Below are 15,527 nucleotides of genomic sequence, written 5' to 3'. Positions count from 1 at the left end.
TTGAAGCTTACATAATAATTGTTTTTAAGTCTTTTGACACCACTGGGTGTAGAGAGACATTATGAAGCCACGTTTAAAATTTTCTCCAACTACAAAAGAAAATTTAATAGCCAAATTATAAATCAAGGCTACACTACTGCCAAAAGGCTGTGAGAATAATACAAAAACGTTGTTGTTGTTGTTTGGGGTTTTTTTTTTGAGTTTTGTTTTGTTTTGTTTTTTTAGCTTCTGCACATGCATGGCCTGGCAAGTCCGGCAATGAAAACTTAAGAGAAACATCCCAAATCTGAAGAAATCTGCTTACAGCAAGGTAAAGGCAACACCAGACTGATACACTGGCTTCCCACTGAAGTGTTGCATTTAAGAAAATATGTCAAGCATTTGCCTCAAGGTAAGTGAGTCTCGTGGACTGAGAGGGAGCCATGAATCCCAGGGCTTACAACTCCAGAAATCTTCTGCAAGGTAAGAAATAATTTTAGAAGTTTAAGAGAGGGGGACAACCTGAGCTCTGTTTCTTACCAGCACGTTACCAGGTCTTCTGCAATATTAGGATGCAAATATATCCAAACAAAAGATGTTACTGTCTGAGAGACTTTGGAGAAATCATAGCTTCCATCACCTAAAGGCTAGTAATGGTAAATCTACCAAAAACAAACGATAGCTCCACAGACCTCATTTACTTGGGTTGGTGTATTGTGCTCTGATTCCTTAAATGCTATTCCACTCATGTCCCTTTCGTTCCTTTTGCAAAGCTCATTTGCAATAGATGGGATTGCAAAGTAGCACTGTGGGCAGTCCCCTTTCATTGTAAGCCCTGCAGGTTGATACATAATTGGAAATTTACCAAAACTCATATGAAGGGTCTCTTGAGGAGACAAAATTCGAACTTTAATTCAAATAAATTTAGGTTGAAAACTAGGGATGATATGGAGTTTTTAGGTAGAATATTCAGGCTCTGTTTCTGTCAACTTATCTATAATCCTTTATTTTCCAAATGTATCTTTCCTCCTTTCATCATTGTCTTTAGGAAGTAACCATTTAAAATCATCTACTCTGCACAGATGTATATGGGAACCTGCCTCTAATAACATGATGAATTAACTCCTTTATCAGATGATAACATTGAAAATGATTAGAATCAAAGAATAAGCTCCCAAGTCCAGTAATTTAAAAATATTATCAGACATATCCTGTGTATCATGGTGCTGTATTTCTAGAAGGATGTATCCCTCAGTTTAAAGCATAATAAAATTTTTAGTTTAAAAAAACAAATGGGTCTTGTCTGGGATATAAGAAGCTTGGAAGTTGTCACACCATCCTAACAACAAATAAAAAACTGATCAAGCTGAAAAATCAACAACTCTTCTCAGATCTGCCAGAGCAAATTGCTACCACTGAAATTGGAGACACGTACAAGGAAATACGGAGTCACAAGTTACCAGAGCAGAAATCTCCATGGGAACCAGTGCTGGGGTAGAAAAATCGAAACTGTTCCTGATCATTGCTGGAGGCTCATGTGGATGAGTCTGAGAGAGAAAAACTCTAGGGGGTTGCGTATTAGCTCTTTAAGATTCTAATTTCAATTCCTTTGGATATATACCTAGAAGTGGGATGGCTGGATTATATGGTAATTCTAGTTTTAATTTTTTGAGAGACCACTATACTGTTTTTCCTTCTTTCTTTCTTTCTTTCCTTTTTCTTTCTTTTTTTTTTTTTCAAGATTTTATTTATTTGTCAGAGAGAGAGAGAGAAAGAGAGCACAAGTAGGGGGAGCAGCAGGCAGAGGGAGAAGCTGAGCAGGGAGCCCGATGCAGGACTCGATCCCAGGACACTGAGATCATGACCTGAGCCCAAAGGCAGATGCTTAACCGACTGAGCCACCCAGGCATTCCTAGACCACCATATTGATTTTCATATTGCACGTACCAATTTACATTCCCATTAATAAGACACAAGAGTTCCTGCATCCTCCCCACATCCTTGCCAACACTTGTTATCTCTTGTGTGTTTGGTAATTGGATGTCCTAACAGGTATGAAGTAATATCTCATTGTAATGGTTTCAAAGGTGTATCTTATTCTCTTACTGATCATGAAGCTCAATACATGTTATCACTCTTTGATGATCTGCAACAGTGGGAAGAAGCATCACTAGATTTTGAAAAGCAATTAACTCTACTGTCTTCTTTGCCATTCAAATGACAAGGGAACATGAATGTTTATTTTATGTCAAAACCTCAAGACAGAAATTCAGCTGAAATTCACTTAGAGAGTTCCCATTTATGGTTGTAGAATCCAAAATGCAGTTTTGCAATCAGACTACTTCTTCAGAGCAAAACACAACCTGTGATTTGAGGCACTTATAACATCAGTTAACATGTACTTACTGTCTGGACCAACAAAGGCCCTGGGCTAGAGACCTAACAAATAGGATTTCTTTTATCTCCCTAACTTCTAACCCCCATTTCACAGATGAGAAAACTGAGGCTCAGAATTTAAGGTAATTTATCTAAATTCACACAGATAAGGAGTACTGGACTTAGAATTCAAACTTAACTGCATATGATTTGAAATCTGTATCCTCACCACCAGAATAAATCAAAATATGAACCTGATTCATAGATATTCTAGCAAGGAAACCGAATTAGAAGTCAGGACGCTTGTTCCCCTGACAAACCTTGACCAATTGTGTTACTCGGATAAACCATATCCTCTCTCAGAGGCTCAGTTTTCTAACGTGTGGAATGAAAAAATCAAAAACAATCTTTAATTACAATATAGCCCAACTTTAAATAAATGATTATAAAAATAATCATTAAACAATTCTTATTAACATTCATTTTAGAGACAATATTAAAGGCAATATACTTATGACAGAAGCATCTAGACCAAAGCCAACAGCTGTCACTTAATGGAATAGGAAAAAAAAATCTTTATTATTGTTACAAATAATAGAAGTTTAAAGTTTTGACTTACCTATTCACGGGCTCAAAACTTCTCGAGTCAGCTGCTTCCTAAGCATCTCTTGATACCTCTGACTCAGGCTAAGCAAAGCACCTTTCCTACTTTGGCCAGTCTCTGTTATCTCCTTTTATCAGAATCTTGGTTTGATGTCCAGCCCAGTCAGTCCCTTAGGACCCAGATATCTAGGACATTCTGATGCCAATATTATGCTGTGTTCATAAATGTTCTTTTCTTGGGCCAAACCACATGGTCACCAAATATTTGAGGAGAAACTCCTATTGGATAGAAGTGTTAGAGAAAAACCTGAGAGCATCTTATCACTTCATCATTGGCTCTCTCTGGAGATTCACACCCCTTTTGCCAACACAACCTGGGGACAGCTGTGGAACTGGTAAAGAGCCTGTGGTTCATTTTGAGCCTCAGGTTGACTTATAGGTTGATGTGTACGGATTATCCAGAATCCCAGATTCATGGAGACTAATAGACTATGTTTTTTCACACCCTCATACCTCTGACAAATCTCATAATAATCCTCCACCATTTCAGAATCCTAGAAAACTCCTATCCATATTTTTGTGCTCGGTTTAATCATCCACCTCTTCTGGAGGGATTGTCCTTATAACATCGCTGCTAATTATAGGCCAACTATTTGTTCCTAAGGTTTTTGTTTGTTTGTTTGTTTTTAACACCTACCATATTATAACGTAAACATATTTTTACAGGTTTGTCTTTGTTCATAGACTAGAAAAATCGCCATTACAAGACTCATGGCTTTATCTTTCTCTAAATCTTTCAGAGAACCTATCAGGGTGCCTAGGACATAGGAGGCCCAAATAAAATATTTTTGGAGTTAATTAATGCATCAAGATACTAATTAAGCACAGATCCCTCTACTCAGAACAACCTTGAAAGACAAAGAGGTAATTTGCTCTTAATCTCCAAGCAGTGTTGTATTATCCATCCAACATATATTTATTAAGCACCTACTATATGTCCCATGCTCTTTTAGGCTCTGGAGTATACCAAAAATTAGATGCACTCCCTGCTCTGTGAATATCACATTGTAGTGGGGAGAGACAAGTGGTACAAGAAAAGTTGAATATAGTAGAAGATAAGGAATCCAATCAAAAAGCAGGAAGAAAATGATGGATGTATAGGGAAAGGTAGCTACTTTATATAGGGCAAAGATGAGGAAGAAGAAGAACGAGCAGAACAGCTGAAGTAGCAACAACAATTAATAAGTACCATTTGATTTGGCTGATGGATTTATATTTAACAAAACAATCACACATACATTTTCTGGAGTCCAAGGAAGGTGACTTGTTAGATTTGCCTGTATCATGTTTTTCTCATCGTAGCTCCTGGATATAACATAATCCACTTCACTCTTAACCTATAAGGGTAGCAGCCAGGACCAGAGAGAGAAATCTTGACCCATTAATGAGATCGATGGACCAATGGATCACCCTGAATTTTAGAAAGTCCCGTGTTCTTATGGTTTCTTTGGCTATCTTCTGAAGCTCTAATTTCAAATCAGAAATCGTCTCCTTTCCCTGAGAGTGACATTCATGCAGCAATTGCAAATTGTCAGGAAATTTTCTGGCAAGATTATTTCCAAATGGTTGATATTTTAATTGTTCTGAATAGCCTATTATTTGATGGACAACAGTTGATTACAACTTCCTCGCACCTGTGTAGCTGCATACATATACGTCGGGGCGGGGGCATACAGTTGCCCAATTTGTCCACAAAGTGGTACAGACAGATATCATAACATTCAGCAAGGACAACAAGGTATTGAGAGAATGAAAAACTCTAGTAGACGTAGTGAAATACTTAAAAGCCAGTAGTATTAATTTCTTCTCATGGAGAACAGAGTGAAAAACCTCAAGGATGCTATAGAAGAGACTGCTAACTTGCAGGAAAACTCAGACTTCTTCTCTTGGGTGTCCATGGACCTTTTCATAGAGAATTATCACTGGTCATGTTTCTCAAACTCTGTTTTCAAAACAGAGTTGTTGTTGTTTTCCCTCACACTAACCAGGTTATTCTTTTTTTTTTTAATTTTTTAATGGTTTAGATATTTATTTATTTTTTTTTATTTTATTATGTTATGTTAGTCACCATACAATACATCATTAGTTTTTGATGTGGTGATCCACAATTCATTGTTTTCAGTTAGCCCAGTGATGGGTATTAAGGAGGGCACATACTGCATGGAGCACTGGGTGTTATATGACACCCAGGTTATTCTGCTGCAACACTCAAATTGTTCTTTTCCCAATTTGCAGGAAAAAAAATACAACAACAAACCAAGTTTATTAGTGGACACATCTCAATTTTCACTTTCTTTTTTGCTTGCGACATAACCTGCATCCCATTTTCTGGGTTTTTTTAAAAGTCTCTCAAAGCAGATTTTTGCTTATAGATTATAAGGGTTTATCAATAGTAGGCAATTATTTTTCCTCTCTATGTTAGCAGTAACCAGTTAAAAGGAATATTTTGGAGGAAAAATGATCTCATTCGTACGGTCACTGTATCTAACAATTTTCTTAACACCTAATGTGCATTATGAGTTTACCACAGAATCTAAGAACAGGGGCTTTTGGAGACAGACTCTGATTCTGACTTTGGACCTAGGGTGATCAGGGACAAATCACTTATCCTCCATGTTCCTGTGTCACCACTGTTAAATGAGGATAATGACAAACCTCTCCCTTATATCTCAGGAGTTAAAAATATTAATACATGGAAAGTCCTTAGAGCAATGCCTTGCACACAAATAAACTATCTATTTTTACATGGTATGGGGAGCGGCACAATTCCATTGAAAAATATAAAAGTAGAGGGGCGCCTGGGTGGCTCAGTTGGCCAAGCATCTGACTCTTGATGTCAGCTCAGGTCGTGATCTCAGGGACATGAGATTGAGCCCCACTTCTGCTCAATGCTCAGTGAGGAGTCTGCTTGTCCCTTTCCCTTTCCCTCTGCTCCTCCCCTTGCATGCACTCTCTCAAAAATAAGTAAATAAATAAAATCTTAAAAAAAGAGGAAAAATATAAAAGAAAAATTGAATAAATGAGAATATATATTCTGCTCCAGGATGGGAAGAATCATTGTTATCATAACAATGTCAGTTCTCAAGTTATTCACAAGTAGCATGTGCTTCTGATCCGAATTCACTCAACAGCAATCCTTGTTGGAAATTGACAACATGGCTAAAAATGCAATTGGGAAAATAAACTTACGGGAATGTCTAAGAAAAAAAAAAACCTGGTTGATGAGAATAATGCAAATAAGTTGCATTATCAGGTGTTAAAATGTTATAAAGTCACAATAATTAAGTCAATGGTGAAGCAGCCAGAATAAACCAACAGATAAATTTAAGACACTAGGTGTGCCAGAGGCAGATACTAAAATGGGAAAAAGCAAAATATTTGCTAAAGGTCACAGCACAAACTAATGAAGAAGGAATGTACTATTCAATAATAAAAAAAAAATTGGGATAATTGGCCAGCTATTTGGAAAACCAATCAACTTAGAGCCTGTCTCCATAACTTACAGCCAAATAACACAGAGGGAAATTTAAAAAATTAAACCACAATGAAGTGAAAAGAAAATGCATTTGATTACTGGATGCATCATGAACATTTAACTAAAGAAAGAAGAGTGCCTTCAATTATCATGGTATTCACTGAACATTTATTATGGGTTAGGCAATGGATAAAGTGCTTTACATTCTTTTCTCAGAGCAACAACATAAGGCAGATACTCTAATTGACTCCATTTTACAGCCATGGAAATTGAGGCATAGGAAGGCTTAGTAAGGTCACACAGCCAGGAAGTGACAGATCAGAGTATGAATCTGGGCAGTCGGATTCTAGAACCTGGGCTCTTAGAATTTTACCACCTAAAATATATCTAACGGAAATAAAATTGGAGAGGAAAAGATAAAATGGAGAGAGAGAGAGAGAAAGAAAAAACAACAAACAAATGGGCCAAGATATAAATGAAAACTTTGTAATAGAATAAAAGCAAATGGATAGTAAACTTGAAAAAAAGTTGAACTTCTGTCATCAGTCACACACACAGAATTCATACACCAAGATACCTTCCCTCCCACCTTTTCCTTTTAAACATAAAATCCACACAGCTTTCTTTCTTCGCCTTTCTTTACAAATGATCATATTTAGAACTAGTAAGATCTCGGGGAGGCATCAATTAAGCATTGCCAAACTGTTTTCCAGAGATGACACACCAAATCACACTTCCCACAAGTGGCAAAAGAATAGGAAGTCTTAAAAGTATTTATAGCTTTTGACCTAGAAATTCCACTTCTAGGAATCTATTCTAAGGGCAATTTTGGAAATGAAGAGAAAGTTTTAATCACAGAGATATTTGCTTAAAATTTTTTTATTAGAGTAAGGAGATTTGGGGAATAATCTCAGTGCCCCGCAGTAAGAAAGTGGTTGGGTAAATTCAGGTATATCTGGGAGATAGTATGCTGTATTATACTATAACAGAGGGATCAGCAAACTCTTGCTGAGACCTGAGTCCAGTCCACTGCCTGTTTATTTTTTCCTGCCTTTGTCAATAAAGTTTTATTGGAACATAGCCATGTTTTCATTTACATATTGTCCATGGTTGCTTTCAGGACACAAGGACAGAGGTGAACAACTGTTACAGAAACTGTATGGCCTGCAATGCCGAAAATATTTATTACATGGCCGTTTATAGGAAAAGTTTGCTGATGCTTGTTGTAGCCAGCCAATTAAGTTATGTTTATACAGAATTTTTTTAATGGATTTTATTTATTTCTTTGAGAGAGAGAGCACAAGCAGGGGGAGCGGCAGAGGGAGAGGGAGAAGCAGACTCCCCGCTGAGCAGGGAGCCTGACGCGGGGCTCGATCCCAGGACCCTGAGATCACGACCTGAGCTGAAGGTCGACTCTTAACCGACTGAGCCACGCAGGCGCCCCTATACAGAATTTTTAATGACAGGTTAAAAGTGAAATTGGCAGTCTTAAAAAGATCTATTTATTCTGATCTATTAGCACAATATTTAATTACCCATAACAATGCTAATCATAATAAAGTTCTGGCACAAAAAGTTCTGGCACAAGTTCTGGGCCTTGTTATGTCACAATAGTCAGTTTTAAAATGGAATGCATCTGTATTATGATTGTAGACTCACTTAAACAGAAATATCTTTTTTGTGGTAAATTCTTTCCTAGTACTAGTAATTCCTACAAAGTGCATCATATCTCTTTGCCTCTATACAACTCGTGTTGCACAAACATTAATCTGCGATAATTTATGAAACTTTGGTCCCCAGAGGCAAGCCAGGTCACTGCCAATGATGATGTCATCTGTCATCTATCTTCCCCTTAAAGGCCAACCCCCCTCTTCCCCCCAGCTGACTTCTTGATCCAATGACCATACTTTTTCACAGTACATCAAAATCTGGAATTAGCTGACTGACCTATTGGGTAACCCTCGCCTGGAAAATTAGGTCAGTATACTATTATATCTGTTTTTAGGATCTTAAGAAATTGCAGAGATGAGGGTAGACCTTCCCTAACTGCTCCTCCTTTGAAAGCAAACAGCGCCTTCCAGTTAATAAATCACTAGGAAGGGGATGACAGCACAGAAATCCGTGTTCACATCTCTCCATTGTTTTTGTCTGGTTCAGAAATCATTAGCACCTGATAGCGGTTTCAATGCTTTCCCAACGGGGAAGGCCAATTCCCAGGCCAGGTTTCTGTCAGACAGGAGACAGTCTATGGACACAATACCTCGGAAGGAAAGAGGCTTGCACACTCTCAAAGAGCATACCTCAGAGCCTTATAGAAAGAGTCACACATGCGAGTTTCATAGTAGAAATCATACAATAATAGAACTTCGAACAAGGATAAGTAATCACTGTTTCTTTTTTTTTTTTTTTTTTTTTTTAGAGAAGATAGGATCATGCCAAAGAGTAAATTGGTCAAGTTCTAGAGTATCTATTAAAGAATTGCCTGTTTCAAGAGGGGTGTATATTATTTATAATTGTTTCCATTAGCTGAACTAGGGAATGGAAAATCAAACTTGGCTGTGAATTCAAATACTATTCTGATACAAAATGCACTCATCATCTTTGGGAAAGATGTTATATTATTTACTTAGGCAATTGGTATGTCTCAGACATGGTTCTTTTTTCAAATAGATGTGGACATATACAAATGGACAATACTGAATGTTTAGTTGTTGTTTTTATGGTTTGCTTGCTCATTTTTTTAAATAAGCCCCCCATCTATCCTTCCTGTCTTTAAATATTTTGTAGACTTAGATGTTACAGATATTCTGATACCGATGGCAGATACAGACAGTTAATAAATTACAATCCCAGTTCTTAAGAAACCCGAAATCCAAAAAGAATAGTGAGTAACTGAGAAGGAGAATGAGAGGGGCCGTGTAAACAAACCTAAAAGAAGAGGTGGAGGAGACTTCACACAGGTAACAAGGTGCTTCTTGAGGACGAAGAAGGAATTCTTTGGGTAAACAGGGTGAGAGAGTTGCTTTCAGGTAAAAGGAAACAATGTCCAAAGCATAGCAGCATGAACAGCTTTGAGTGGCTGGATCCCATGGGGAAAGTGAGAAACAGTCCAAGGAAAGTCTAGAGAGGTAGAAACCATGGTCCCCAGGGGCTCTGTATGCCAAGATGAGGAGACTGGATTTATCCTTAAGGTAGCGGAAAAAGGTTTTCTAACATTTTAGAAATATCAGCCGGGCAACAGTGTAGATGGTGGATTTGAAAGTTCAGAGGGGAGGAGTAGACACACAGGCCAGTGGGACATGACTACAATAACAGAGAAGAAAAATGATAAGGTCCGTGGGTGTATGGAACAGGAGTGAGAAATGTTGAGAACACTACAATAGAAATATAGGGACAGCCACATATGTAAGTTTAAAGTTTCTAGTACCCACATTTAAAAAATAGGACAAACAAATGAAATTAATTTTAAGAATATGTAACCTGATATACCAAAAATATTATCATTTTGACAGAAAATCAATATAAAATTTTTCCTGAGGCAGTTTATATTCTTTTCTTCTCTCTCTCTCTCTCTCTTTTTTTTTTTTCTGGTACTTTTTTGAAACCCAATATTTTAAATTTATGGCACATCTCAATTTTGGTAAACTGTATTTCCAGTGTTTAACTGCCATATGCATTTGTGGCCGCCATTTTGAAGAGTGCAGGTTTAGAAAATAGAATCTGCAAGTCTCATTCGCCAATTGGGTAAATAACAATAAAAGAACAATAGCTACCATTTAATGAGTTATTATATAGAGGTAGGGAAAATAACCATATATTATTTGATCCACACTTAAAAAATCCTGTGAAATAAGATTTTTTTTTTTTTACAACAAGCTTAGAGAGCTCAAGTAACTTGGCCAAAGTCACATAGGTTTGGTAAGTGACAAAATTTGAACCAAGGTCTGTAGGACAGTATAGCGCAGACCCAACCACTAAACTATACTGCCCCCCAAAGCGAAGAGCAAGAGGAATGGAGGCTGACTGTAACATGCAAAAGCTGACGGGTAATCATACCACTCGCTGCTATGGCCACTGATGGATGTGCCCCTGGCTCAAGACCCTTTCCATTCTCCAGCATTTTCTTGCTTATCTAATCCCCATGTCGTTTATAAAAGCACAGGTAAAGCTGACCCTCCTCCCAAACCAGTCTGGGGTCATAGAAAGCTTCGTGGGCATGACCACTTCCATTTCTGCTCCATCTTCCACGTCATGGTAGGGCTGGGACTTTGGGAACACAGAACCCAGTTCCCCTCTATTCTCAGATCATAGAATCGCGGATCTCTCCATCTCTTCAATCCCTGGATTTAACCCAAAATGTGCAGAACACAAGCCCGATCCTTTCGAACTCCCCTTTTAATCTGGGAATCCCTGGGAATCTTGGTCAGGGTGACCTTGGACACACTGCCCACGATTGTGGCACAAATCTTTCCAGATCCCTGAAAGACTCATGAGCACAAACCTTTTCTTTCTAGTATCTTTAGTGCCTCTACCATGAGTTATGAAAGTCTGTTTTAAAATTCTGTCTTTTTTTCTGCAGTAAAAAAACCCAGGTAAAGGATACTAACACTGGTGTGCATAGCATCCTTTGGCAGGTGGCGCTGGGAGAAGGAGACTGTTATAAGCATGTGCAAGAGTTGGAGAGGGTGCATGGATAGAAACACATGCCTTGCAAGTTCAAGATAATATCCAGCTATACCAATGAACACTATGTAGCCACTAAGGATGACATTGTAAATTAAAATGCATTGTCATTGAATGATCATCAAGGTGCACAATATTAAGAAATGTAACCTTCACATTATAAAATAGTGTGAACTCAGGATACATTTTATGCTTTTAAAATACTTTTATGAATAGAAATATGTTAGAAGTACATCCATGTTGATTATCATTTTTAGTTATTGATATAGTTATGCCTTCTCTTTTCTCTCTATGACTATTTTATTTTCTAATTTTACATAATGAGTATGTATCCCTTTTTTGTAAAACAAACAAACAAAAGAAAGTTAGTTTTCATTTTCTCAAAGCTGTGGAGGGTAGGAGAGTGACAGGCGGTAGCTGGAGGGAGATGTGAGGTCAAAGGTGGGTTTTGTTTGGAATGGCAGAAATTTGCTCATGTTTACAACTGAGGGGAAGGAGACTGTAGAGAAGGAAAAGCTGAAGATATGGGAAGAAGGGGGTCATTGTTGGGGCAAGATCTTAGAGGAAAGCAGGGGTAATGGAATCTAGCAACAAAGGGGAATTGGAAGGATTGCTGCAACCCAGAACAGGAACAATTCTTCTTCCATTAAGAAAAAGATGTGTGGGGCTCCTGGGTGGCTCAGTTGGTTAAATGTCTGCCGTCGGCTCAGGCCATGATCTCAGGGTCCTTGGATGGAGCCCGGCATTGGGCTACCTGCTCAGCGGGGAGTCTACTTCTCCCTCTGCCCCTCCCCCTGGCTTGTGTGCGCGCTCTCTCTCTCTAATAGGTAAATAAAATCTTTAAAAAAAGGAAAATAGATGCATATGTGTGTGTAAACATTTATAGGAAGGCAGAAACAGGGGCACAGAGAGGATAGGGAGGCCACATGAGAGTTCACTTTCCAAGGAAAAATCAGTACTGCCCCCATCCCTTTCCTTATGCAGAACTGTGTTCACTCCCCACTCCCCACCGACTCTCCAGACCCATCTCCAGCCCACTTATGTATGGGGCCTCTGCAATGCCCCAAGTCTTCAGTGAGCACTGCCTTCCCCTGGATGATTAGATCCCAGAACCTTCTGGGAGCTTTTCAAAAACACATGTTCCCAGGATCCTACGCCTGGAGTGTCTAATTCCACAGCTCAGACTAGCACTTCCTCAACTTTGATGTGCACACGAATGGCCCCAGGAGCTTATTAAAAATGCAGATTCTGATGCAGTGGGTCTAGGATGGGGCTGGAAGTGTTACATTTCTAACAAGTGTCCAGGTAATGCCCAGGCTGAGACCACACCAAGAAGCAAGGGGCTAGAGTCAGTGCTAGGAAAGCTGTTATTTTCCAAACAATTTCAAAGCAACCAGTCTAGGAACCATTAACTGATAGACATTTAGGAACTACCACTCACCATTCCCCTGGCTGTTGGCATCTGCTCTCTCATTTTATTACAGATAGTTGTCTTTGTATCGGCTTGGCTCACATCTTCCACTAAACTGCAAATCCTTAAAAAGAACAATGACATTTAATACTCTTCTGCATACCTCCATCTAGCAGTGGGTCCTGCAGAAATGATATCCACATGTATATATATTAAAGAAAATGAACTGTGTTGCTGCTTTAAGACTGACCTATCATAAAGAGATCCCAAAGTCGCTGCTGTAATAAATGCAGAGTGAAAAGGAAGAACGATTTTAATCTTTCAGATTTCATCTGAATGTTAACATACGCAGTTTCCATTAAGTATGACGGGTTACACATTGAAACCCACTGCTGGCCCTCACTGGTAACACTTCTCCCGGTTTCTCTGTTGTATTTATTATTCATCTGGCCTTGGGTTTGCTTTGATTACCAGGTGTCTTGTTTCCTTCTGCCCACACCTGATTTCAGGATGCTGAGGTCAAATGCCCCCCTTTCAAGTTCCCTGCATCACACCGTACCCTGTTTTGAACACCTGAAGTATATAAAATCTAAGGTTAACATGGATTTTATGTTGTCCTTTGGGGCAGGAAAATATAAAACCTGAGCTCCAGGAATGGCCTACTTCCTGTTTTTACTGGTCATAAATGTTTCATACTGGAAGCAGGTGGCAGAGAGACCCAGAACGGAATAACTCCCAGCAAGTCTCTTGCCTAGATGTGAGGGCAACCTCCCTTTCCATACTGAAACCATATTAGAACACCTGCACAGAAAACCCACTGGGTCCTCAGCCCCATTTCAAGTGTATCATTTGCTGATTTTTAGTAAATGTACCCAGTTGAGGATCTGTCACTGTAATTCTAATTTAGAACATTTCTATCACCCCAATAAGAACCCTTTGCCCCTTTACAGTTAATCCCTGTTTCTGCCCCATCCCCAAGTAACCACTCATCTCCTTCCTTCTTTCCTTCCTTCCCTCCTTCTTTCCTTCCTTCCTTTCTTTCTTTCTTTCTTGTCTCTCTAAATTTGTATTTTCTGGATATTTCATATATGTGGAATCATACTGCATGTGGTGTTTGGTGCCTGGCTTATTTCAGTTAGAATAATGCTTTCAAGGTTCATTCACGTTGTAGCCTGTGTCAGTCCTTTACCGTATTATTGCCAAACAGTATTCCGCTGTATGGAAACAGCATAGTCTATTCAGTCTTTCACTAGTTAATGAACATTTGAATTGTTTCCAGCTTTTGCCTGTCATGAATCCTGTTGCTATGAACACATATGTACATGTTTTTTGTGTGGCCATAAGTTTTCATTTCTGTTGGGTCGAAACCTAGGCATGGAATTTCTGGCTTATATGAGAAATTTATGTTGAACTTCTTAAGAAACTGTCTCACTGTTTTCCAGAGCGTTGAGCCATATTACATTTCTAGCAGCAAAGTATGAGAGTTCCTGATTCTCTACATTTATTATTGTCAGTCTGTTTTTTTTTTTTTTTTATCACCAGCCTGTAGGTGTGAAATAGTACCTCACTGTGGCTTAAACTTGCATTTCCCCAGTGACTAATGACATTGAGAAGCTTTTCACAAGCTTACTACCCATTCATATATTTTCTTGGTGCAATGTTTCACAATAGTTGGTTTCTTTTTAATGTAAAAATGGTCTTAATGCTTCTTTCTCCAAACTGACCTCACTTAAGCATGTCCCGACAAGGTAAAACTCTCAAAGACCCAAGCACTCCGCAAGAGAAGGACTTAAGAATATTAATAGTAGATAAAGCAGTGAATACACTATTAGGAAATACAAGTTTCATTTTACAGTATATAATAAAAATGCTTCGCTGCCCTAAAAGTTTTCCATTAATTAACTTAAATTTCAACTGGCACAGTTCACTTTTGTTTCTTTTCCTTTACTTTCTTTGCCCTAGCCCTCCCAATTTGTCAGTATTGCTGTAAACCTAAACCTCATGGAAGGCTATTATAACATCAGGAACAGATGGTGAAAGTTTCCATAAAACAGAAAGGGAAACAGACTTGTCAGAGTGAGGTAAGTAAACACAGAGCACATGAATGGTGAGAACTGAAATCGAGTGTTAAGTACGAATTAAAAATAGAAAGCATAACTGCTAAACTTGTTTTGGAAAGAAGTGATCTTTTTAGAATATAGCTATTAAAAAGCATGCATAAACCCGATGTTATTTTTATTTATCTTTGGAACATGGCCATTCGCAATTATTTGGGACAATAAACCAAACATTCACCAACAGCAAAACAGAGTAGAAGAGATTATCTAGATAATTTAGTAACAATCTCAAGTTTAATGGGGGAATGCCTTCTGTTGTGTCTTAATAAAAATTAAAAAAAAATGTTTACATGAATAAATAAGGAGACAATTATTCTCTTCTCCAAGTCTCTTTCAATGTATGCTCACAATTGTTAAAAGGAAGCCAGGCAATGACCACTTCTTTTTCTCTGTGTTTCTTCTATTACCAGAGAGAGAGTAGATGGAACCATCACCATTTTGCCCGTCCTTAGGCTATTGCATTGGATTGAGCCAGAAGACTCCTACCTTGTCTGTTGCTATTATTGTGGCTTTTCTTTATTTGTTTTTCTCACTTAATATCCATATTTGGAAGGAAATAAAAAGACTTAAGATTTACTCAATGTATACTTTCATATACATTATCTCACAGAATGATATATACCTCACCGTATAATTACGAGAGTCACTGTACCCACCTACAGATTACAAAATTGAGACTTGGCTCAACGAGGCAAGTACATACCACTAGTAAGCGAGGGAGTAAAGGTTTAAACCTGGCTTTATTTGATTCTGAACACCACACGCTTTTGCGATACATCTTTTGGTTTCACAAGTAGGAGAGTGCTTAAGAAGATGCTTTAGA

The 15,527-nt window shown here is 38.3% G+C and overlaps 1 long non-coding RNA gene across 1 annotated transcript; it reads left to right on the top strand.

The window, feature by feature from the left end:
• Positions 1-228: 228 nt before the first annotated feature.
• On the top strand, positions 229-15,245 carry LOC118530373 (uncharacterized). Its single transcript, XR_004914628.2, has 3 exons — positions 229-391; positions 14,550-14,668; positions 15,115-15,245. It is a non-coding gene; the product is annotated as an uncharacterized LOC118530373 (long non-coding RNA).
• Positions 15,246-15,527: the final 282 nt, after the last annotated feature.

Source organism: Halichoerus grypus, chromosome 2 (assembly GCF_964656455.1).
Source record: "Halichoerus grypus chromosome 2, mHalGry1.hap1.1, whole genome shotgun sequence".
In the NCBI taxonomy this organism is placed as follows: Eukaryota; Metazoa; Chordata; class Mammalia; order Carnivora; family Phocidae; genus Halichoerus; species Halichoerus grypus.
Note: the sequence above shows the minus strand (reverse complement) of the source record. Positions and strands in the feature narration are given on the sequence as shown.